Here is a 27185-nt window from a genome sequence, read left to right as displayed (position 1 = left end):
TCCCAGGGAGGTGAAAGACACTGGATACTGACTTAGTAAGTGAACATGCCTGCATGATGATATCTCCACAACCCCCCACCCAAAAACACTGAGAATTTTTTGGGTTTGTGAACATATTCCTTTGCCAGGAGGGCAATAGTTTAAAGAGATTGAATAAGTGTAAGAACCAGAGTTAGCTATGGCATGAATGTTGGGATTATCAGAACAGGAATTTTTTAAAACTATGAATAAATGCTAAGAACTTTAATGAAAAAGGTATACAACACGCAAGAACAGATGGGTAATTAAGCAGAGAGATGAAAATTTTAAGAAAGAATCAAAAAGAAATGCTAAAGATCAAAAACACTAACAAATGAAGAATGGCTTTGTGAGCTCGTGAGTAGGCTAAACATGGCTGAGGAAAGAACCTCTGAGCTTGAGGATATGACAATAGAAACTTCCAAAACTGAGAAGCAAAGAGAAAAAAGACTGAAAAAAACCCAGAACAGAATATCCAAGAACTGTGGGACAACTACAAAAGGTATAATGTATATATAATAGGAATACCAGAAGAAGAAGAAGAAGAAAGAAAGGAAGGAACACAAGCAATATTGAAGCAATAATGACCAAGAATCTCTCCAAATTAGTATCAGACACCAAACCACAGATCCAGGAAACTCAGAGTTACCAAGCAGGGTAAATGCCAACAAACAAAAACAGAAACTTAAGCCTAGGCACATCATATTCAAACTGCAGAAAATCAAAGATAAAAAAATCTTAAAAGAAGTCACAGGGGGAAAACAGCCTATAAAAGAACAAAGAAGCCCCGCATCAGGCTCCCTGCTCCGCGGGAAGCCTGCTTCTCCCACTCCCCCTACTTGTGTTCCCTCTCTCGCCTTGTGAGAGACTTGTGTCTCTGTCAAATAAATAAATAAAATCTTAAAAAAAAAAAGAACAAAGAAAAGCATTATATTCAACTTCTCAGAAACCATGCAAGCAAGAAGAGAATGGGGTGAAATATTGAAAGTGTTCAGAGGAAGAAAACACCAAACTACAATTCTGTGCCTTGTGAAATTATCCTTCAAAAGGGAAAGAGAAATGAAAACTTTCTCAGGCAAAAGAAAATTAAGGGAATTTGTTGCCAGTAGACCTGCCTGACAAAAAATGTTGAAGTTCTTCAGAGAGAAGGAAAATTATATAGATCAGAAACTTGTATCTACATAAAGAAGAGCAGCAAAGGAATAAATGAAGGTAAAATAAAAACTTTCATTTTTGTTTTTCTTAATTGATCTAAAAGGTAACAGTTTTCTCAAAATGATAATGACAACAATGTATTCAATTATGTATGTGCATAATATTTATATATGCTTATGTATAAATGAATGACAGCAATAATACAAGGGATGAGTTAGGATTATTGTGTTAGTATAAATTACTTGCACTACTCATGAATCAATATGGTGTTGTTTGAAAATGGACTTGGATTAGTTGTAAATGTGCAAACTAGGGTAATCACTAAAAAACTACACATACACACATATACACACACTGCTAAGGAAGGAAAGAAAATGGAATCCTATAAGATGTTCAATTAAAACCACAAAATTGGGCACCTGGGTGGCTCAGATGGTTTAAGTTTTTGCCTTTGGCTCAGGTCATGATCTCTGGGTCCTGGGATTGAGCCCCACGTTGGGCTCCCTGCTCAACGGGGAGTCTGCTTCTCCCTCTCCCCCCAATCCCCTGCTTGTGCATGCTCTCTCTCAAATAAATAAATAAAATCTTAAAAAAAACCCCACAGTAAATATAAATAAATAAATAAATAAATAGATAAATAGATAGATAGATAAATAAATAAATAAATAAATAAATAAATAAATAAATAAATAAAACCACAAGAGGCACACAACAGGAAGACAAAAATAGGAACAGAGAATTGCAGCAAGTAGAAAGCAGCAAAAATATGGTGGACATTAATCCAACTCTTATCAATAATCACTTTAAACATCAATGGTCCAAATACACTAATTAAAGACAGATTATCAAGGTGGATCAAAATACAGGATACAATTATATGTTATATACAAGAAACATACTTTAAATATAAAGACACATATAGACTAAAGGGAAAGGAATGGAGAAAGATATATCTTGTTAACACTAATCAAAAGAAAGCTGGAGTAGCTGTTTAATTTCAAACAGAGCAGACTTCAGAGCAAGGAAAGTTACCAGGGATAAAGAAGGGCATTATATCATGATAAAGGGATCAATACTTCAGGAGAACATAAAAATCCTGAATGTGTATGCTCTTTAAAACAATGTCAAAATATGTGAGGCAAAAACTGATAGAACTGCAAGGAGAAATAGATGAATCCACTGTTTGAGACTTCAACACCCCTCTCTCAGAAGTGGACAAATCCAGCAGGCAGAAAAATCAGTAAGGATGTAGTTGAATTTAACAGAACCATCAATCAACTGGATATAATTAACATCTATAGACTGCCTCATCCAACAACAGGCAAATAGACATTCTCCTCAAAATCACATGGAACATTCACCAAGAGAGACCACATTCTTGGCCTTAAAACACACCTTAACAAAAGTAAAAAAATAAAAGTCATACAGTGTCTGATTTTAGACCACAATGGAATTAAACTAGACACAACAGAAAGATAGCTGGAAAAATCTCAAAATACTTGAAGATCAATCAACACAATTCTGAATAATGCATGGGTCAAAGAAGAAAATGCAAGATGAGTTTTTAAAATATTTTGAACTAAGTGAAAATACAGCTTACCAAAATTTATGGGATGAAGTGAAAGCAGTACTTAGAGAAATTTACTGCATCAAATACATATTAGAAAAGAAGAAAGATCTCAAATCAATAAAACCTCCCACCTTTGGAAACTAGAAAAAGAGGAGCAAATTAAATCCAAGGTAAACAGAAGAAAAGAAATAATAAAAATTAGAGCAGCAGTCAATGAAATAGAAAAGAAGAAATCAATAAAATCAACAAAACCAAATCTGGTTCTTTGATAAAATCACTAAAATCAATAAGCCTCAAACCAGGTTACCTAAGAAAAAAGACACATATTAGTAATATCAGAAATGAAAGAGGGGACATCACTACAAATCCCATGCACATTAAAAGGAAAATAAAGGAATATTATTATGAACAACTCTCTGCCCACAAATTTGATAACCTAGATGAAAGGGACCAATTTTTTGAAAGACACAATCTGCCAAAACACACACAAAAAGTAATAGACATCTAAATAGTCCTACATCTATTAAAGAAATTGAATCAATAGTTAATAACCTTACAAACAGAAAGCACCAGACCCAGATAAGATTCACTGGTGAATTATACCATTTAAAGGAAAAAATTATACAAACTTTCTATAATCTTTTCTAGAAAATAGAAGCTGAGGGAATACTTCCTAACTCATTCTATGAGGCCAACATTACCCTAATATCAAAACCAAACAAAGACGTTACAAGAAAAGAATTCCAATGTATCTTAGGAATATAGATTCAAAATCCTTAACAATATATTAGCGTATCTAATTCAACAATATATAAAAAGAGTTACACACCTTGATTAAGTAGGGTTTTTCCCAGGTATGCAAGACTGTTAACATTCAAAATCAATTAATGTAATCCATCATATCAATAGACTAGAAAAGAAAAATCATATTATCATATCAATAAAGACAGAAAAAAATTTGACAAATTCCAACACCCATTCATGGTAAAAAATTTCAGTAAACTAGGAATAGAGGGGAACATCCTCAACTTGATAAAAATTATCCATAGAAACCCATAGCTAATATCATACTTAATGGTGAGAAATAACCTTTCCCACTAAGATTAGGAACAAGGCAAGGATGCCCCTCTCATCACTGCTTTTCAACCTCATACAGGAAGTCCCACTAATGCAATAAAACAAGAAGTATATAGTTTGGAAGGAAGAAACAAGACTATCTTTGTTCACAGATGAAATGATCATCTATATAGAAAATCCAAAATAATTGATAAAACTCCTGGAACTAATAAGTGATTATAGCAAGGTTGTAGGATACAAAGTTAATATGCAAATATCAATTGCCTATATATTACAAAGAACAAGTGGAATCTGAAATTAAAAACACACTATGATTTACATTAGCACTCCCCAAAAGAAATAATTAGGTATAAATCTAATGAAATATAAGACCTATGTGAGGGAAACTACAAAACTGATGAAAGATATCAAATAAATAATAAATGGAGAGATAGTCCATGTTCACGGATAGGAAGACTCAATATTGTCAAGATGTCCGTTCATCCCAATTTGATTTATAGATTCAATGCAATCTCAATCAAAATCCCAGAAAGTTATCTTATGGTTATTGACACACTGAGTCTAAAGTCTATATGAAGAGGCAAAAGACCCAGAATAGCCATCTTGCTATTGAAGGAGAACAAAATCAGAGAATTAATACTACTCAACTTTAAGACTTACTATAAAGCTACAGTAATCAAGGCAGTAGTATTGGCAAAATAATAAACAGGTAAATGGAACAGAATAAAGAGCCCAGAAGTAGACCCACATAAATATAGTCAACAAATCTTTGACAAAGGAGAAAGGCAATGAAGATAGTCTTTTCAACAAATGGTCCTGGAATCTAGATACAGACCTTACATCCTTTACAAAAATTAACTCAAAATGGATCATAAACCTAAATGCAAAACACAAGGCTATAAAGCTCCTAGAAGATAATATAGGAAAAATCCAGATACCATTGGCTATGCAATGACATTTTAGAGATAACACCAAAGCCATGACCTATGATACAAATAATTGATAAGCTGGAATTCATTAAAATTTAAAACTCCTGTCTGCAAAAGATAATTTTCAAGAGAATGATAAGACAAGCCATAATGTGGGAGCAAATGTTTGCAAAAGACACATCTGATAAACACTTATCCCAAAAATACAAATAATTCAATAATAAGAAAATGAGATAACAACAAGAAAATGACAACTTAGATGCAAAATGTGTGGAAGACCTGAACAGAAACCTAGTCAGAGAAGGTATACAGATGGCGAGTAAGCATATGAAAAGATGTTCAATATCACATGTCATTAGAGAACTGCAAATTAAAACAGTGACATACCACTAAACACCTATTAAAATACCCAAAATCTGAAACATTGACCATTCCAAATGCTGGAGAGGATATGGTGCAATAGGGATTCTCATTCACTGAGGATGGGAATACAAAATAATAGAGTTGCTTTGGAAGACAGTTTGAGGTTTCTACAAAACAAAACATATTTTTATACAATCCAACAATGGTGCTCCTTGGTATCTACCCAAAAGAGCTGAAAACTTATGTCCACACAAAAAACTGCACACAGATATTCAGAGCAGTTTTATTTATAATTGCCACAACATGGAAGCAACAAGATGTTCTTCAGTGGATGAATGGATAAGCTGTGATACATCCAGACACTGGAATATTATTCAGCTCTAAAAGGAAATGAGTTGTCAAGTCATGAAAAGACATAGAGGAAATAAGCACATATTACTAAGTGGAAGAAGCCAATCTGGAAAGGCTAGATACTGTATGCTTCCAAGTATATGACATTCTGGAAAAGGCAAACTATAGAGACAGTTAAAAGATCAGTGGTTGCCAGGGGTTAGGAGGAAGGACGGATGAATAGGCAGAGCACAGAAGCTTGTTTTAGGGCAATGAAACTATTGTGTATGATACTACGACGGTGAATATATATACGTTTTTCTAACACCCATAGAATATCTAACACCAAGAATGAAACCTAATGTAAATTATTGACTTAGTGTGATACTTATGTGTCAATATAGGTTCATTGATTGTAACAAAAGTACTGTTATGGTACAGGATGTCCCTAGTGGAGAAGATGTATATGTGTGAGGACAGGGGTGTATGGGAACTCTGTACTTTCCGCTCAGTTTTGCTGTGAACCCAAAACTTCTCTAAAAAATAAAATGTAGGGCTCCTGGGTGGCTCAGTTGGTTAAGTGTCTGCCTTCGGCTCAGATCATGATCTCAGGGTCCTGGGATCAAGCCCTGCATCAGTCTCCCTGCTCAGCAGAGATCCTGCTTCTCCCTCTCTCTCTGTCAATCTCCCCTGCTTGTGCTCTCTCTCTCTGTCTTATGGTACTGGTATATGAATAGACAAATCAGTGTAACAGAATAGAAAATCCAGAAAGAGAACAAAATATGTATGGGAATTTAATATGTGAAAAACTTGGCATCTCAATCCACTGGAGAAATGATAGACATTTTAATAAATGGTATTGAGATAACTAGATAGCCATTTGAAAAAACATAAAATTGGATCTATGCCTCACAATATATATCATAATTTCCAAATGAATCAAAGATCTGAATGTAAAAAATGAAACCACATAATGACTAGAAGTAAAACACTCTGAGCAAAATCAAAAGACAAATGACAAAGTGGGAGAAAATATGGCAATACATGTATCCCAGATGAAGGGATAATCTCCCAAATATCTAAAAAACTTAAAAATAAAGGGGGAAAAAGACCAAACACCTGACTGGCAAGTGGTCAAAAGACACGAACAGACAACTTACAGAAAAAAAAAGAGAAAGGATCTTAAAAGCATGAGAAAGTGTTCACCTTTACCCATAAGAAGAGAAACACAAAACTGCACCGAGATACCATTTCTCAGCTCTGAGAAATGGAAATAGAAATTAAAATGATGTAAACCTGTGAGAAAACAGGCACGTTTATACATTGTTGTTGGGAATGCAAAATGGTACAACCTCTCTGGAGGGGAATTTGGCAATGTCTAACAAAAGTAAACCTGCTTCAGAGAATTTACACTGAAGATTTATCCCTCCACAAATACAGAACAAAATTTCTACAGGGTTATTCGTAGTGGCATTATTTGTACTACAAAATTATTGGAACAACTTAAGAGCCTATCTGTACTAGACCAGTTCATAAACTATGGTGCAATTACACAATGGAATACTGTGCAACTATAGAAAGAATGAGAAAGAGCTCTGTAAATGTACATGGAATGATTAAGTGAAAAAAAAAACAAGGCGTGAAAGAGGATACAGCATGCTATCTTTGCATATGAAAAAAAGGGGGGGAAGACAAGCACACACAAACATGTATATATTTTCTAGCTCTACCTACTGAAAAGGCATAGAATTAATGATCATCCGGTAATAATGAGCACAAGACTTGGTTTCAAGTACTATTCCTTAATAAAAGGAAGGACTCATTAGCAAATGGCTGATTCCAGGTTTGGGGCAGGGAAAGCTCAAGTTTAGCCAAAAACTGTATCATTGTGCCAGAAAGTAAGTGTTCACAGAATGATGGGGACATATAAAAAGGACCCAGTATCCATCTTGAAAGGATTCCCACTGGTATTATTGGGATATTTTGGTTATGAAAAAGAATAATGATGCTAATGAATTATAAAATACTGAGTTAGAAAAAAAAAATTCATGAATCATAGCAATGCTCCAAAAGAAAAGGTAAAGAAGAAACCTCTTTTACAGAAGAATGCCAGCTAATAAATGAGAGAAAGTAATGATAGAGTTAGAAAATCACCATTTTTAGCTTTGCGCAGTGGCAGTATCGTAGCCAATGAGGTTTATCCGAGGCGCGATTATTGCTAATTGAAAATCACCATTTTGTAACTACCAATGTAATAACTGATTCAGGCAAAGATCATCAGGCAAAGACACTAATACCATTAGTTAAAGTGGTGTTGAGGAACAGGATAGTCACAAACTACCAACCCTCAGATTACTTATAAATTTCAAAGAGTATTCTTTGTTAATAGAGATATCTGACTGATATTACATGAACCGAACTTAGTATCACCAATGACGAGACAAACTGATATGCCTCCTAGTGGGATTTAATGATAAGTATATGGCGTTACTTATTTAGTGTTCTTTGACTAAAATTTTAACCTGAATCTAATCATGAAGGAATAGTCAGTCAAATCCAGATTGTGAGACATTCTATAACACAATTGGCCTGGGCTCTTAAAAAATGTCAGCATAAAAAAAAAATGTCAGTGTGACAAAAGGGAAAAAAAGGGGACTGTGCTAGAATTAAAGAAGAGCAAAAAGATGGGGTACCTGGCTGGCTCAGTTAGTAGAGTATGTGACTCTTGATCTCAGAGTCATGAGTTTGAGGTCTGCATTAAATGTAGAGTTTACTTAAAATTAATTAATAAGAGTAAAAAGACAAAACAATTAAAGGCAATAAGTCATCTTCAGTAAATGCTAGATTTTTTAAAAAGTTATGACAATTAGGGAAAATTTAATGTTACTGTATCAAAGTTACTTTGTTGCACTCACTGTATTGTGGTTATATAGGAGAATATCCTAGTCTTTAGGGCAAACATGTTGTAGTGTTTATGGGTGAAATTGTCAAGATTTCTGCAACTTTCAGATGGTCAGTCAAAACTACAAATTTTACACACACATGTATGTGTATGTATTCTACATAATGAGAGAGCTATAGCTATATAGAGAAATGTAGAGATAATTTTGATAGCAATTTCATGTATCACTTCAGCTAGCCTATAGTACCCAGTTATTTAATCTAACACTAAGTGTTGCTGTAACAGTGTTTTGTAGATGTGAACATCTATAGTCCAGTTGACTTTATTTATTTTTAAACATTTTATTTATTTATTTGAGACAGAGAGTGAGAGACAGAGAGAGAGCACAAGTAGTGTGGAGGGGCAAAGAGAGAATCAGACTCTGTCAAGCAAGGAGCCCGATGCGGGGCTTGATCCCAGGACCCTGAGATCATGACCTGAGCTGAAGGCAGATGCTTAACTGACTGAGCCACCCAGGCGCCCCTCCAGTTGATTTTATATAGAAGATACTACCGTTGATAATCTGGGCAGGACCTCATCTAATCAGCTGAAGGTTTTTAAGAGCAAAAACTGAGGTTTTCCTGAAAAAGAAATCTTGCCTTAACACTGCAACATCAATTTCTGCCTGAGTGTCTAGCCTGCCAGTCTGCCCTATGGATTTCAGAATTGCCAGCCCCCATATTGCATGAGCCAAATTCTTTCTTTCTCTCCCTCTTTCTTTCTTTCTCTCTTTCTTTTCTTTTCTTTCTTTCTTTCTTTCTAAAGATTTTTACTTATTTAAGATAGAGCAAGAGCAAGCGAGAGAGCATGAGCCAGGGGAACAGCAGGCAGAGGGAAATGCAGGCAAAGGGAGAAGCAGACTCCCTCTGAGCAGGGAGCTCAAAACGGGACTCGATCCCAGGACCCAGGGATCATGACCTGAGCTGAAGGCAGATGCTTAACCAACTGAGCCACCCAGGCGCCCTGCATGAGCCAATATTTTAAAACAAACTTCTTACATATATAAGGAGAAATAAAGCTTATGTGGCCAATGTTAACTGATAAATCTAGGTAGGGAGTATACAGGTATTCATTGTACTATTAACTTTCCTCAAAGTTTGAAATTTTTATCATAAAAAATTGGGAGAAAAGATTAAAAATTTAGTCTGGTGACATTTTTTGGAAAGATAATACAGACCAAACAGCACAGAGACATAGCCTAATAAAAATCATGGAATTTAAACATAAAGAAAAACTCCTATAGATATTGCCTTACAAAATTAAGAACAAATCAGTTTTGTAGCAGAGTTCTCCATTTTGGTACTAGAAAACAGTAGATCAGTATCTAAAAAATCCTTGGGGAAGGGGCACCTGGGTGGCTTAGTCAGTTAAAAAATCCTTGGGGAAGAGAAAATGTGGCCCCCAATTTTAGAACCATGTGAGTAAAAGCTCATGGAATTTAGTTTTGAGAGCTCTTCAACCAACTAAAAGTTGAATGAAGAAGCTACTGAGGTAAAGAGTAGCGGTAAGCGATGAGTTTATGTACATTGCTTAATTAATTCATCCATTAGTTATTCACTGAGTACCTAATATACACCAGCTCTGGTGATCCAGCTGTAACCCAGATGAACATGGTCTCTTCCTTCATGGTACTTACAGTGTGTAGAGGGAGACAGGCTGATTAAATAAATACATAAATAATTAAACATTACCAATTCCTAGGAAAGAAACAAAGAGACTGGTATTAAAAAAATAATAGGCATGGAGTGGTACCTCCCTTAGACAGGGTGACCAGAGGACATAACTGTGATTGATAATCAAGTTGGGACATGAGGACCGAGAAAGAGCCAGGGAAAAAGAATCCTCTACGTGGGGAGTACAGCCGGCCTAGATAGATAGTGTGTATATGCATCAGAAAGTAAATGCTATAAAGCAACCCCACTCTTGTTTCTGGTAGAATATCCAGCTTCCACAGCAGTATGGAAGATGTTTCATCGGTTAGAAAAATTTGCCTATCCAATTGTATCCTGCTGGAAATTATTTACCTATAGTCTCTTCAAATTTCCTATCAGGTAGATGCTAAATTATATGAAATAGTATTTTCTGTTGCTGTTGACATGTAAATAGTGAGACCAGAGGTTAGTATCTTAAAATTTCCCACTGTAATATGATTTGATAATTTTAAATCAGAACATAAAATGATGGGATTTCTAGCATAAGAACTTTCCAATCATTTACTTCTGGGATATTCCTATCATTTCATCTGTTAGCTCTATTCTCCTTTTTGTAGTTAGGAAACTTTGTATTTTAAAAAATCTACTATGAGGGATGCCTGGGTGGCTCAGTCAGTTAAGCGTCTGCCTTCGGCTCGTGTCATGATCCCAGGGTCCTGGGATCGAGTCCCACTTTGGGCACCTTGCTCAGCAGGGAGCCTGCTTCTCCCTCTGTCTGCTGCTGCCCCTGCTTGTGTGCTCTTTCTCTGACAAATAAATAAACAAAATCTTAAAAAAAAACCCTACTACGAGAATACTATATGCTAAGTACTCTTAAACATATTATGTCATTTAATAAACTAGCGAGGTATTTAATTATTCCCATTTTTGCTTCTGAGAAACTCAAAGAAATTAAATGACTTGGCCAAGGTCACACAGCAGATGTGTGTGGTAGCAAGTGAATAAGTGGTAGAATCAGTATTCAATCCTCTTTTCCCCTACACCACACAGCCACATGGATATCCAGACTCCAGGGCTCAACTTAAACTCAGTAAATACTTGCAAATCAGCTGTGCACAAGGCCCAATACAAGATTTATGGGGATTAAAAATATTGTCCAGTGTTCCACAGTATGTGAGGGAAACAGACAAATATAATTATAGAATTATATAGACACATATAATTACTTATGATCTAAGGCTAGTTGTGGTACATGCTCAAGTAGACATACAAATGAAAGCAAATGAGAGAACAGAGATGGGAAAGGGATGATTTGAAATGGGTCTTAAAGGAGAGGTAGAGCTGTGAGAAAAGAAAGGAAAGCATAAGCACCTTTTTAAAAATTATTTTTCTAATTCCGAATAATTAGCATACAGTGTTATATTAGTTTCAGGTGTACAATATAGTGATTCAACATTCTATACATTACTCAGTGCTCATCATGAGTGTACTCTTAATCCCCTTCACCTATTTCACCCATTCCTCCCCTCCACCAGGCAATCACCAGTTCTCTTTATTTAAGAGTCTGGTCTTTTAGTCTGTCTCTTTTTTCTTGTTTGGTTTCTTAACTTCCACATATGAGTGAAATCATATGGTGTTTGTCTTTCTCTGAGTTATTTCACTTAGGATTATACCCTCTAGATGCATCCATGTTGTAACAAATGGCAAGATTTCATTTGTTATGGATGAGTAATATTCCAGCGTGTGTGTATATATATATATATCTATATATCAATATCAATATCTATATCTATATATAAAATTTTCTTTATCCATTCCTCTATCAACGGACACTTGAGTTTCTTCCATATTCTGGCTATTATAAATAATACTGCAATAAACATAGGAGTACATAAGAATAAGAATCTTTTCATGAAGACAGGAGAGTCAGAATGTTTGTAAGTGTTGATTAGGATGGCATGGCTGCTTGTGAATGAGGGCAGGAATATAGGTTAGATGTTGTAATACATACCATTTTGATGATGAAGCAGGACAGAATGTGAGTGGTGGACTGCAGGTGTGAGAGAAAGAAGTAAAAGAGGAAATGGGGGGCAGGGGCTACAGGAAAAGCATGGCTCTGGGGCTGGCCCTCATAGTAGTGGTCTGTTGACACAACTTCCAGGAGGACACATGACCTTGGACTGGGATCAGTACCCCTCGAGCTTGCTTTAGAGAGTGGACACCATGGCTGGGATCTTTAGGCAAAACTCACAAGTGTAGCCAACACTGGAGGTGCATTACAGTTTCAAGAAGTGTTTGGAAACAGATCCCATTTGGTGGTTTGAGTTTCCATGGAAACATTTTTAGTCTCATTAAGAACATTTTGGCAATATTTAGGCATGGTGTTTGGGCCCCAGTCAAGCAGGAAGTCCAGGTTTACACCATAATTGGTAAGGGAATTGAATTAGAATCAGAACCTTGTGGCAGATGAAAAGTCAGACCAAAAAAGCATGGAGTCAGAGATTAAGAGACAAGCTGTAATTCCATAAATATATCCCAGACTTACTAGATACTAGCCTGAGAGCGACAAAATTAATTCTATTCACCAGGAAAAAATGGGGATAAAGTTTCTAAAATACATTATTTAACCATAATTGGACCAGGGACTCGGCATGACTCAGCTAGAGCTAAAGATTCTTGTGTCAGCTGCTGGTGGGATGTAATGTTAGAAATATAGGCTGGATTCGGACTATGGATGGCCTTAAAAACTATGTATTTTTGTGATATCATAATATCTTTCAGAATCATCCAGGAATGACAGAAAATAGCTTCATTTTTCATTAGTCCATAATAATAGAAGAAAGAGTCCAGAGACAGACCCACACATACACAAGAACTTGATTTATAACAAAGGCAACTGTGCAGTGCAGCAGGGGAAAGAATGGCCTTTTCAGTCGATGAAACTGGGTCAATTAGACATTAATGTGGAAAAAAAGAAATCTTGAACTCTGCCTAATACCATACATAAACATCAGTTATAGATGGACTATAATTCTACACGTGTAAGGGAACATAAGAGAATAGCTTTAGGGCCTCGGGGTAATCAAAATTTCTTAACACAGTACTAACCCTAACCATAAAGGAAAAAATAATTTGATTATATTAAAATTAACAACTTTTGTTCACAAGAATCCAAGATTAAGAGGGTGAAAAGCAAACCACCGTCTGATAGAAGATATTTTCTTCTTTTTTTTCCTAAAGATTTTATTTTATTTTACTTTTTTAAGTAGGCTCCACACCCAATATGGGGATTGAACTCACAATTCTGAGATCAAGAGTTGCATGTTCTTACCGGCTGAGCCAGCCAGGCACCCTCAAAGATATTTTCAATACATATAGCAAAAAAGATGCATATTTAGAATATATAAAGAAGCCTCATAAGTAATTAAGAGACCAGCAACTCAGTAAAAACAGGGCAAAAGAGGCACTTCACAAAAGAGAATATCTAAATAAATACAATACCACAATACCTCATCTAGAATGGCTAAAATGAAAATGTCATTATTGGTTGGTAAGGAGGTGGAATAGTTAGAACTTTTATACACTGCTGGTGAAAGCGTAAGCTGGTACAACCACTTTGGGAAACCATTAGCCAGAAATTTGTAAAGCCAAACATATGCATTTCCAATGAATCTACAATTTTACTTCTGGGTATTTACATAAAATGTGTATATATGAGCACCAAAAGCCATGTATGAAAAATGTTCATAGCAGCATTATTTGTGAGAGCTCAAAACTGGAAACAACCCAAATGTCCATCAACAGTAGAATGGATAAATGGACTTCTGTAGTTGTGTATGTCAATTATAGCTCAATAAAACTGGAAAAAAAAAAAGCACTACCCCTTCCCTGGAGAGGAGCAACTCAATATCTTGTCAATTATTGAATTTAAAAACAAATCTGAGATCTCTACATGATATCTGTTTCTACTCCGGTTCTCTTGTGATACCCTCAAGGACTAATTATAAAGTTAAATCTCCACAACTGCTAAATGAAATAGTAGGGAAAAAAAGAAGATGGTGGAAAAAGGGGAGGTAGTTGACACATGTAAATATACAGAGAACATAGCAGGAAAGAATATGTAGGTAGAAGTGTTGTCAATTTTACAACTGGCTGTAAGGCTAAAGCAGGTTTTTATGATTTTCCTCTTCCACTGTATTTCCTTTGCCTCCAGTCAATAAACCTCCTGGCTGGAATTCTTTACCCAGTGGGGTGACCTAAACTTTTATTCTTGAGGGATCTGAGCTCCTGGTAATCCTGTCTTCATGGAGTTGCAGTAATCGTTCATTAACGTTGATGGACTAGGCAATCTCCAGGGATCAATTTATATTCCTAGTCTGAAACAATGATGCGTGAGTCAAGAATTAGCTCTCCCCAGAGTATATTTCCTAGGTAGAAAGGAGTCCCTGCTTCTTTACACCTAGAACATGGTGGCAGATTTAGTTGTCGAGAAGGAATATGAGGGATTAGAAACGATCCCTGTTTAATTTTGGGGGTTCCTACTCTTAATATCTTAAATTTTACATAGTAGACATGTAACCACCAGTGGCCAACTCAGCTAACATTTTATTTTAATTTAATTAATTTTTTTTTTTTAGAGGGAGAGAGTGTGCCAGCCAGGGGGTGGGGGCAGAGGGAGAGGGAGAGAGAGAGATGGAGGGCTTGATATCACGACCCTGAGATCATCACCTGAGCCAAAATCAAGTGTTGGAGTCTTAACTGACTGAGCCACCCAGGCACCCTTCAACTGACATTTTAATTCAGCAATTTATTGAATCAGTCTTCAAATTTAGTTTTACAATGATCAAAAAGCTGCCTGTGGCTGAAGAACAGAATACTAGAAATTTCCTAAAATTCTAACTGTGCCTTGAAATGAAACAGATTTGAGGTTGTCCTCTTTCTTCAAGCTATTCATTACCATTAAAAGTGATCCTTCTATCTCTCAGGCTATAATTTCACACTGGTAATTCTTCATATCTTCCATCTTTGATAGGTGCTTTGTAAGCATCCAAAGCCCTGTCCTCAATGGGCAAGAAATAACTTGAGTAGCTATTTAACCCTCCTGAGCTCTTGACTTTCAGATTACCATTTATGAATACTATAGAATTGCCACTACTTTTGGCCCTACCTAGCCAAGGTAATAAAAAAAAATCAGATTCCCCCACTTTCCTGAGAGTTTATTACCCTTAACCTACCTTTAACATCAATTTCTATAAGACTCATAGTCTTCAACAGCCTAGGTAGAAAAGAAAAGGCAATTATTGGAAGGATGTGGAGGGTTTCTTGATCACATCCCAATGCATGGGTAGTCAGGAAGCTGGGAAGAAGTCTCTTTTTGACTTCTGTAGTAGGATGTTGGGGCCCCACCTTCATTTGTATTTAGACAATGGGTATTTTCCAAATCCAGGGTGGGAACTTATATGATATACAGCTAAAACAAAAGTAAACAAATAAAACATCCCACAAAAATGTCCATTGCATTTTCAACTCCTTTCTTCTAGATTTCAGAATTTTTCAGTTGGCACTTTGAGGATTTTTCTGTGAGACATCACATTGTCTGCACATATTATTGTCTGTTCCCCCCCCCCCAAGTATTTATACCTAATTAAAAAAATTACCACTTTCTGACGGCACCTGGGTGGCTCAGTTGTTAAGCATCTGCCTTCGGCTCAGGTCATGATCCCAGGGTCCTGGGATCGAGTCCTGTGTTGGGCTCCCTTTTTTTTTCTTTAAAAAAAATTACCACTTTCTGGAAATTTCCAAGAAATACTAGTGTATTCATAGGAAGTATTCTTATGTTGGTTCTCTTTTTTTTTTTTAGGGATATAATTGACATAAAACACCATATTAGTTTCAGGTGTAACAACATGACTTGATATTTGTATATATTGTGAAATGATCACAAAATAAGTCTAGTTATCATCTGTTACCATACATATTTAGAAAGAAAATTTCTTATGATGAGAACTTTTAAAATCAACTCTCAGCAACCTTAAAATATGCAACACAGTATTATTAACTAAAGTCGTCATGCTGTACATTATATCCCCATGACTTATTTAATCAGGAAGTTTGTATCTTTTGATCTCTTTTACTTGTTTCACCCCCTCACCCCCACTTCTGGCAATCACCAATCTATCTGTTATCTTGATTTGTGTTGTTTTGGTTTGGTTTGTAGGTTCCACATATAAGTGAGATTATATGGTACTCATCTTCCTCTTTCTGACTTATTACACTTAGCATAATGCTTTCAAGGTCCATCATGTTGTTGCAAATGGCAAGATTTCATTCTTTTTTATGGCTGAATAGTATTCCATTCTGTGTGTCTGCATATATATGTGTATTAATAAAACAAAACACTTAAAATAATCTAGTCTTACGCCTCTTTGGGAGAAATGCCTTGACAACTACTTCATTTTCTTCCATGGTTCATTGGTCTACTTAGATTTTATCTTGGTTTAATTTTCATAATTTATATTTTCCTAGTAAATCAATCACAATTCAAAAATTTATTGGAATCATGTATGTAATAATCTAATATAATTTAAAAACTTTTTGCTCCATTTTTGTGTATAACTTTTCTCATAACAAATGTTGGGCATTGTTTTCTCTTTTCATTTTATCTGTGCATTTTTGCTTTCCCACTCTTCTCTTGATATGTCCCATAAATTTGTCTATTCTGAATCATCTCTTATATTATATAAATGTCCTTATAATATATTAATTCCTGTTTTCTGTTTCTAGTTTTGTTAATTCTTTCATTCTACTTTCCTTAGCATTTTTTTCAAATGTTTTAAATTTAATGCTTAATTTGTTTTCTCATTCTGTCATATATAATAAAGGCAATGGATTTGCTTAAGGTGGATAGTTGCCCCTCAAAAAATTTTACTCTTTCTTTAAAGAGTATCTTGTAATCATAACTTTTTTTCTCCTTCAGCTAGCTATTTTGATGTTTAAAATTTCATTAGGAATTTTTGAGTATCTAGTAGTGTAAATGCTGAGTCATATGATAATTCTGTTTAACTTTTTATAAAACATTTTTAAAAATTTAAGTATAGGTGACACAAAATGTTGCATTCATTTCAGGTATACAACTTAGTGATTTGACCAGTTTATACATTATGCTCTGTTCACCACAAGTATAGCTACCATCTGTCCTGTTATATCACTATTACAATATTGTTGACTGTATTCCTTATTGCTTTACTTTTTATTCCCATGACTTATATATTCCATAAGTGGAGGCCTATATTTCTCTTTGCCCTTCACCCATTTTGCCCAATCTCCCATCCACCTCCCCTCTGGCAACCATCAATTTGTTCTCTGTATTTACCGTTCTGATTTGTTTGTTTATTCCTTTTTTAAGATTCCATTTATGAGTGGAGTATGGTAGGTATTTGTCTTTCTCAGTCTTATTTCACTTAGCATAATACCCTCTAGGTCCATCCATGTTGTCTCAAATGACACGATCTCAACCTCTTTTTATGGCTAATATTCCTGTGTGTGTGTGTGTGTGTGTGTACCACATTTTCCTTATCCATCTGTCTATGGATGGACACTTAGGTTGCTTCCATGTCTTGGCTATTGTAAATAATACTGCAATAAACATAGGGGTGCATATAACTTTTGAGTTAGTGTTTTTGTTTTCCCTGGGTAAATAACAAATAGTGCAATTATTGGATCATATGGTATTTCTATTTTTATTTTTTTTAAAGATTTATTTATTTTGGAGGGGGAGGGGGCAGAGGGAGAGGAAGAAAAATCCCAAGCAGAATCCCCACTGAATGCAGAGCCTGGTGTGGAGCTTCATCTCACAGTCCTGACATCACAACCTGAGCCAAAACCAAGAGTTGGACACTCAACTGACTGCACCACCCAGGGAAACTATTTTTTATTTTTTAAATAAATTTATTTCTATTTTTAATTTTTTGAGGAAACTCCATACTGTTTCCCACAGTGGCTGTACCAATTTATATTCCCACCAACACTGCACAAGTGTTCCTTTTTCTCCACATCCTCACCAACACTTGTTGTTTCTTGTCTTCTTGATTTTAGTTATTCTAACATGTGTGAAGTGGTATCTCATTGTGGTTTTGATTTGCATTTCCCTGATGCCTAGGGAAATGCATGTATCTGTTGGCCATCTGTATGTCTGTATGTCTATTCAGGTCCCCTGACCAGTTTTGTTTTGTTTTTTTTTAAGATTTTATTTATTTATTTGACAGAGAGAGACACAGCAAGAGAAGGAACACAAGCAGGGGGAGTGGGAGAGGGAGAAGCTTCTCCCTGGCTTCCTGAGGAGCAGGGAGCCCGATGCAGGGCTCGATCCCAGGACCCTGGGATCATGACCTGAGCTGAAGGCAGATGCTTAACGACTGAACCACCCAGGCGCCCCCCCCAACCAGTTTTTAATTGGATTGTTTGCTTGTTTTGAGGTTATTTGGCTTGTTTAGAGTTGTATAAATTCTTTTTTAAAAATTAAGATTTTATTTATTTATTTGAGAGAGATAGCGAGCAGGGGGGAGGAGCAGAGGGAGAGGGACAAGCAGTGACAGTTTAACTTCTTTACCAATATGGATGCCTCTTATTTCTTTTTCTTGTCTAATTACTATGGCTAGGACTTCTAATACCATGTTGAATAAAAGTGGTGAGAAGAGACATCCTTGTCTTGCTCCTGACCTTAGAGGGAAAGTTCTCAATTTTTCCCCATTGAATATGATGTTCACTGTGGGTTTTTCATATATGGCCTTTATTATATTGAGGTGTGTTCCTTCTAACTTCATTTTGTTGAGGTTTTATCATGAATGGATGTTGAATCTTGTTAAATAGTTTTTCTTTTTTTTTTGCATTTATTGAGATGATCATAAGATTTTATCCTTTTGTTGATGTGGTATATGACATTGATTGATTTGCAACCATCCTTCTGTCCCACGAATAAGTCCCACTGATCATGATGAATAATCTTTTTAATGTATTATTATATGTGGTTTGCTAATAGTTTATTGAGTTTTGCATGTATGCTCATCAAAGATTTTGGCCTATACTTTTCTTTGGTTTTGTTATCAGAGTAATTCTGGTCTTATAGAATGCATTTGGAAGCTTTCCGTCCTCTTCTGTTTTGGAATAGTTTGAAGAGAATAGGTTTTAACTCTTCTTTAAATATCTGGTAGAATTCACTTGTGAATCTGTGTGGTCCTGGACTTTTATTTTTTGATAGCTTTTTGATTACCAACTCAGTTTCATTACTTGTAATTTGTTGTTAAGATTTTCTATTTCTTCCTGGTTCACTTTTGGAAGATGGTATGTTTCTAGGAATTTATCCATTTCTTTGAATTTTTCAGAGTATTCTCTTATAATCCTTTGTATTTTTCTTGTGTTAGTTGTTACTTCTCTCTCATTTCTGATTTTATTTAAATACATTCTCTTTTTTCTTTTTTTATTTTAAAGATTTTATTTATTCATCTGAGAGAGAGCACCTCCACCCGCGCACACGAGTGGAGGGGAGAGGCAGAGGGAGAGGGAGAAGTAGACTCCCCACTGAGCAGGGAGCCTGATACAGGGCTATTCCCAGGACCCTAAGATCATGACCTGAGCCAAAGGCAAATGCTTAACCATCTGAGCCACCCAGGTGCCCCCTTTCTTTTTTTCTTGATGAGTCTTGCTAAGGGTTAGTCAATTTTGTTTATCTTTTTCTATTTTATTTTTCTATTTTATTTTTAGTCTCTATGTTATTTATTTCTGTTCTGACCTTTGTTATTTCCTTTCTTCTACCTACCTTGGGTTTTTTTTTATTCTTTTTCTAGTTCCTTTAGGCACAAGTTTAGATTGAGTTTTGTCCTTTTTTTTTTTTTTTTTAAGATATTAATTTTAAGTAGTCTCTACACCCAACATGGGGCTGGACCCACAACCTTGAGATCAAGAGTTGCCTGCTCCACTGACATGGCCAGCCGGGTGCACCTGTTTGAGCTTTCTCTTGTTTCTTGAGGCAGACCTGTATTGCTATAAACTTCCCTCATAGAACTGCTTTCACTGTGTCCCAGAGATTTTGGACCATTTTTTTTTTTTAAATTTTCATTTGTGTCCATGTATTTTCTATTTATTTGATTGCTTAATTGACCCATTGGTTGTTTAGTATCATTTTTAGTCTCCACATGTTTGTGTTTTTTCCAGTGTTTTTCTTGTGAATTATTTCTAGTTTCATACTCTTGTGGTTGGAAAAGAAGCCTGGTATGATTTTGTCTTCTTAAATTTATTGAACGTTGTTTTATGGCCTAATATGTGATCTATTCTGGAGAATGTTCCATGTGCACTTGAAAAGAATGTGTATTCTGTTGCTTTTGGATGTAATGTTCTCTATATATCTGTTCCAATGTGTCATTTAAAGACATTGTTTCCTTACTGATTTTCTATCTGGATGATCATCTATCCATTGATGTGAGTGGAGTAGTAAAGTCCCCTACTATTATTGTATTACCATCAATTTCTCTCTTTATGTTTATTAATATTTGCCTTATGTATTTAGGTGTCCCCAGTGTTGGGTGTGTAGATATTTACAATTGTTATATCCTCTTGTTGGATTGATCCCTTTATCATTATGTAATGCCTTCTTTGTCTCTTGTTACAGTCTTTGTTTTAAAGTCTATTTTGTCTGATACAAGTATTGCTACCTGGGCTTTTTTTCATTTCTATTTGCATGGTGAATGTATTTCCATCCCTTTACCTTTAGTCTGTGTGCATCTTTAGGTCTGAGGGGAGTCTCTTGTAGGCACCCTGTAGATGGGTCTTTTTTTTTAGCCGTCTTTTAGTCTGTCTTTTGATTGGAGCATTTAGGTCATTTACATTTAGGTATGTACTTCTTGCCATTTTAAAAATTTGTTTTCTCATTATTTTTATAGTTCTTTGTTCTCTTTTGTTCTCTTTGTGATTGATGAGTATTATCTGTGTTTTGTTTGGCTTTCTATTTTTTGTTTATCTATTATAGGTTTTGGGTTTGTGGTTACCATGAGGTTCATACACAATATCCTAAGTAAATAACAGTCCATATTAATTCAATGGTATTTAAGTTCAAACACATTTTAATAAAAAAAGGAAAAAAACTTTTCCCCTTTATCTTCCCCTTTTACCTCCTTCCCCACATTTTATGTATACTTTGTCGTATTTTACCTCTTTTAATTCATATTTTTCTCTTGTCTAATTATGGCCATTTCTTTTCTACTTAAATAAGTCCCTTTAACATTTCTTGTAAGGTTAGTTTGATGGTGATAAACTCCTTTATCTTGTTTGTCTGGGAAACTCTTTATCTCTCCTTCAAATCTGAATGACGAACCTTATTGGGTATTCTTGGTTGTTGATTTTTTCCTTCTAGCACTTTGAATATATCAAGCCACTCCCTTATGGCTTGCAGTTTCTGCTGAAAAATCAACTGATAGTCTTTTTTTTTTTATTAAGATTTTATTTATTTATTTGACAGAGAGAGACATAGCGAGAGCAGGAACACAAGCAGGGGGAGTGGGAGAAGGAGAAGCAGGCTTCCCGCTGAGCAGGGAGCCCGATGTGGGGCTCGAACCCAGGACCTTGGGATCATGACCTGAGCCAAAGGCAGACGCTTAACAACTGAGCCACCCAGGCAGCCCTCAACTGATAGTCTTATAAGTTTTCCCTTATAGGTAATTTTTTTTCTTTCTTGCTGCTTTTAAGATTCTCTTTTTGTAAGATTCTCTGTATCTTGTTTGGAACTTTTCTGTGCTTCTTGGACTTGGATGTCTATTTCCTACCCTAGGTTAGGGAAGTTTACAGTTATTTGTTCAAATAAGTTTTCTACATCTTTCTCTTCTTCTTCTTTTGGCACCCCTATAATGGAAATGTTTGTTTGCTTGATGTTGTCCAAGAGATCTCTTAATATAGTCTCAATTTTTTTTTGCTGTTGTGTGCTATTATCCTATCTTTTAGATCCTGATATGTTCTTTTGCATCTTCTAATCTATTGTTGATTCCCTCTAGTGTATTTTACTTCACTTATTGTATTCAACTATGATTGATCCTTTTTATATTTTCTTTTTTTTTTTTTTAAAGATTTTATTTATTCATTTGAGAATGAGAGAGAGAGCATGACAGGGGGGAGGGTCAGAGGGAGAAGCAGACTCGCCGCTGAGCAGGGAGCCCGATGAGGGACTCGATTCTGGGACTCCAGGATCATGACCTGAGCCGAAGGCAGTCGCCTAACCAACTGAGCCACCCAGGCGCCCCTATTTTCTGTCTCTTTATTGAAGGTCTCACTGAGTTCTCCAATTCTTTTCTCCAACTAAGTATCTTTGTGATCATTAAATTCCTTATCAGGCATTTTGCTTGTCTGTTTCATTTTTTCTTAATTTTTGTTTTTGTTCTTTCTTTTGGAACATATTCCTATCTCCCCATTTTGCTTGATTTTGTTTGTTTCTATGAATTAGGTGAAATGGCTACTTCTCCTACTAAAGTTGAAGTGGTGGTTTTGTGTATGGTGTCCCCTATGCAGATTATGTGTGTTTAGTGACTTTTGCTGGCTAGCCAGATATACTAGTCTTTTGAACTGTGGCATCTCCATTTCTCTTGCTGTTCTTTCTTTGTTGTTGAGTAGCTGTTCAGTCGTCAGTTCTTCTTCGGAAACAATTTTCTGTTAATAGATGTAATTTGGTGTGTTCCCTGAAGGAGGTGTGTTCAGTCTTCTACATCACCATCTTGAACTGGAACCTCTCTGTTTAATTATTTGAAGTGCCAAACTGTTTTCTACAGCAGCTGCTCCATTTTACATTCACACCTGGAATTTATAAGTTGCAATTTTTACACATCTGGGCCAATATTCTTGTCCTTTAAAAAAATATTATAGCTATCATAGTGGATGTAAAGTATCTTACTGTGATTTAGTATTTCCCTAAAGACTTATGACTTGAGCAGGTTTGCACGTATTGCTGGTCATTTGTGTATCTTCTTTGGAGTAATTTATTCAGACTACTATTATTTTTCATGGGAGAACATCAAGCTGGATCATTAATGGTCTTGAACCGAGCTTTCCTGCCTTCCCATTCAGTACTCTTCCCTGCAAGTGGCAGACCAGATGACATGCAGTTATCTCCAGTTAGTCTCAGACTAATATTTTATTTCAACATTTACATATCTGTGGTTAAGATATAAAACTTAAGGTTGCAATGGAATATGATTGAGACGCTGACCTTTACACACCAGCGAGTTTGCTTCAACTCAACATTTACTGAATGCTTGCAATGTAAAGGTGCTGTGCTGGGCACTAGGAAAGGTAACAGATCACCACCACCTAAAAAAATAAAATAGTTCTCCCCCTTCATTCCTGCTGTCTTACAATCTAGTTTTTGGAAGATGTACATAAGGCAAAAATTGCCACTAGGAAAAGAATAACAATTGCATTCAAAAACAAATCTCATAAATTGTAGTTTCATTAGTTTCACAAGCTTTTGGCCTTTTATAACTTCAGTATAGCCATTTCACTAGTCAGTGTAACTTCCTGGGCTCAGTTCTTTAGGAATAGGTTTTCATCAGAGTAACTTCAGTGTTTACCAGATAGAGCCTATTCTTGCCCAGAACAGGAAAAATGTCTTTCAATGTGATGTTGGAAAACAACAAAATGTTGGAAGCACAATGCTTAAACCCTGTCTACTTTAAGCAAAGTAACGGAGATGTGCTGCATTGTAAGAGAGCAATTTTATAAAATCCATTTGAATTACAACTTTGATGCTGCTACATTCTTATAGTTTTTGTGACATGCCATGATACCTGAACCAGATTATTGGCTAATGAGAAAGCTTCTCTAATTCTTCTAGTTACATACCTTCTTCCTGAACCAGCCTGGCCACTTACCTTTATTCAGTAGGTTTAGATAAAAAACGATTTATTTTTTTAATCTTTTTTTTTTTTAAGATTTTATTTATTTATTTGAGAGAGAGAGAATGAGAGACAGAGAGCATGAGAGGGAGGAGGGTCAGAGGGAGAAGCAAGCAGACTCCCTGCCGAGCAGGGAGCCCAATGCGGGACTCGATCCTGGGACTCCAGGATCATGACCTGAGCCGAAGGCAGTCTCTTTTTTTTTTTTTTTTTAAAGATTTTATTTATTTACTTGACAGAGAGAGAGATAGTGAGAGCAGGAACACAAGCAGGGGGAGTGGGAGAGGGAGAAGCAGGCTTCCCGCTGAGCAGGGAGCCCGATGTGGGACTCGATCCCAGGACCCTGGGATCATGACCTGAGCCGAAGGCAGACGCTTAACGACTGAGCCACCCAGGTGCCCCCGAAGGCAGTCTCTTAACCAACTGAGCCACCCAGGCGCCCCGATAAAAAACATTTATTGGCTATTGCAAAACATTTAAAGAAAAGCATCTCCCATTAATGAGGCTATTCAAAAGAACATTTATTATAAACTCTGAAATCTGGAAACATTTTGAGGAACAATGGCCCTACTAAGTGAAGGATAATGTTCATTTAGATAGAAACGTTATATATTTCTTAAGCATTTACTATTTCATAGGCACACCTCATCCATTACCTCCCTATCTCAATTCTACCATTTCAATATTCTGTATATTGTTTATTTCAATACTAAACAAATATCACTTCCTTTTCTGGATGTAGGATTCATAGATCATCTTTAGAATCTAAGCACCATGTTTGTTCTAATTGGAACTATAATCTGAATCTAGAATCTCACCATAAATTAGCTTGTGATCTTTCCTGAACTATAAATTTTGTCTTGGATCTTCATCAAAATAAAAACCAAATAGCAAAAGGCAACATACTTATTGATCCACATGATGGCTGTAAGAAACTAAAGACACAGGCATTTTCAAAAGTGGCTGAATGAAATTATGGAAAGACAAAAATTGTCTTTAATAGTCTGAAGAAAATGTGCTTTCCAATTCAAAATTATACTTGAGATGGGATTCACAGAAATGACACTACACTGACTCAAAAGTAAAATATATTTGATAAATTTGCATCAAAACTTAACATGCCTTAGTTAATATCCTAGTGATGTGTTACAAAAAAATCCAACAGTGGAACTAGATCAGTTGATATGCAGAGACAGAATTAATCACAAGCCTTACTTCATGATGTAAAAGGCTGATTAAAAAATTTTAGACAATTCTGGTTGAATAAAAAGTCATGAAATTTGAATTTTTCTTATCCTAAGCTATCATCATATACATGCTTCTCTTAATAATGAAGCAATAGATCTTATCACAAATAAAGGCCTTAACATATAAACTTGTATCTAGGTAAACCTTACAAGATATTTTTATATTAAAAATGACTAAGCATCTAGTACTACAGAGGGGAAAAAAATCTAATTCTGATGCCCCTGGGTCCTATATAAGAGTAATAACAAACACAAAACTTACAGAACAATTTGACGATTAAGACGTAAGTTCTATCTCAAAGCAACTTTAAAATTTTCAACAAGGGTGCCAAGACCATTAAATGGGGGGGAAGAATAGTCTTTTTAACAAGTGGTACTGGGATGCCCACATAAGAGAGAATGAGGTTGAATCATTACCTCACATCATATACAAAATTTAACTTAAAATCAAAGACCTAAATGTAAAAGCTAAAATCATGTAACTCTTATAAGTAATTTACACATGTATCTATTTCAGCATAAGTTACTAATTTAGGATATGAATGAAAAATGAGTTCTGGGTTGAACTTGCATTACATAATACTGGCATGAAAACAGCCAATGTTCCCTTTACATTAACAATTATTGGTAACCAAAACTAAAATTGAATTTTCTTTATGTAGCAGGCAATAGAAAACAACTACAAGGATTCTAAACTAATTCTAAACTAATTTTTAATATATGTAGTACTGATGTATGGTATTTAATGCTTAATCAAAAGCAGCGAAACAAATTTAGAGTATTATTTAAGAGATGCAGCAACAAAACCATTTTCTCTCATTTATAATCCTAATCTTATCATCTGTAATGTTTGCGATCTTGGATTTAAGCAACATCCACAAACACAATCTTGTTTGTTCATTAAAAAAGTTAAGTGGTAAACATTATCACCCTATTAATGTGCAATCTCCTAATTTTCTAAATGTAAAATTAAGGTCCAGTAACTTGTTCAAGATCACATGGATAGTTAACACAAGATTTCAGACTTTAACTCCCAGTTTTGTGCTCTAACATACCAAAAATACTTCTAGGTTAATAAATATTTGCTTAAACCAAGAGATCATCAGGTACAATACTTAAGAGTTTAACCTAATAGAAATGTAAAATCTTGGCACAAATATGACTGGCCTGGAATTAAAACATATTTATATATTGCAAATAAAACACCATACATATAAAAAAAATCAGTGGCATTTACTGATTTCCAGATCTTAAATGTCTTATCAAACTTAGAGATAACCAATCAAAAGCTCAACTTAGCACTGCTAAGTCTGGATATATCCAAACTTTAAGTTGTATGAAATTTCTTTATAGAAAATTATATAAATAGGAATTACTAGGGTTAAACACTCCTTAATCTTTAATAGTTTTATATTATTTCTCAGAATATTTGAAATATTTTGAAAAGAATTGATAAATTTAGCAATACGGCTCACACTACGATGACCATTCCATGCATAGCAAGATGTCTCTAAATCTATTTCTCTTTTAACATGAGCTGAATTTACTGCTTACGGTAAATTTTATTTCTTAGTTATCAACAAGACTTCAAAAGTAAGGAGACTGTCATTTGTCAATAATTGCATGAAAGATAAGCAATCTAAAAAGCATAAGATAATCTTAGTACAGAAATGAAATATTAACTGAATAAAACAAGATTTTGTGCTAACAGTTTGTGTGCAGAAAAAAGGAAGTTGGGCAGATCTGCCCATAATCTGGAAAGTAAACTAATTACCAAGTGTCAGAAAACTGTTTTCAATGCTATATAAAATTATCTGATTTAACCAAATAAAAATTCTTGCTACTAAATCATATGGCAAGATGTTCTGAAGCAAGTAGTTTCATGAATTCTCAGGAGAAAGAGAAAAAGTTAAAAAGATCAAACACCAAGTGTTCATCAAACCTTTCAGTCAAGAGCCTTTATTAACATGCAAGT

General features: G+C 35.3%; 1 pseudogene; it reads left to right on the top strand.

The window, feature by feature from the left end:
- The first annotated feature begins 7603 nt into the window (after positions 1-7603).
- LOC123860558 (U4 spliceosomal RNA) lies at positions 7604-7680 on the top strand (annotated as a pseudogene).
- The last annotated feature ends 19505 nt before the right edge of the window (positions 7681-27185 follow it).

This window comes from Mirounga angustirostris, unplaced genomic scaffold (genome assembly GCF_029215605.1).
Source record: "Mirounga angustirostris isolate CCGP_5_RB_7025 unplaced genomic scaffold, mMirAng1.0.hap1 SCAF_4, whole genome shotgun sequence".
NCBI classification, from domain to species: domain Eukaryota; kingdom Metazoa; phylum Chordata; class Mammalia; order Carnivora; family Phocidae; genus Mirounga; species Mirounga angustirostris.
This window is presented reverse-complemented; position numbering and strand designations above follow the sequence as displayed.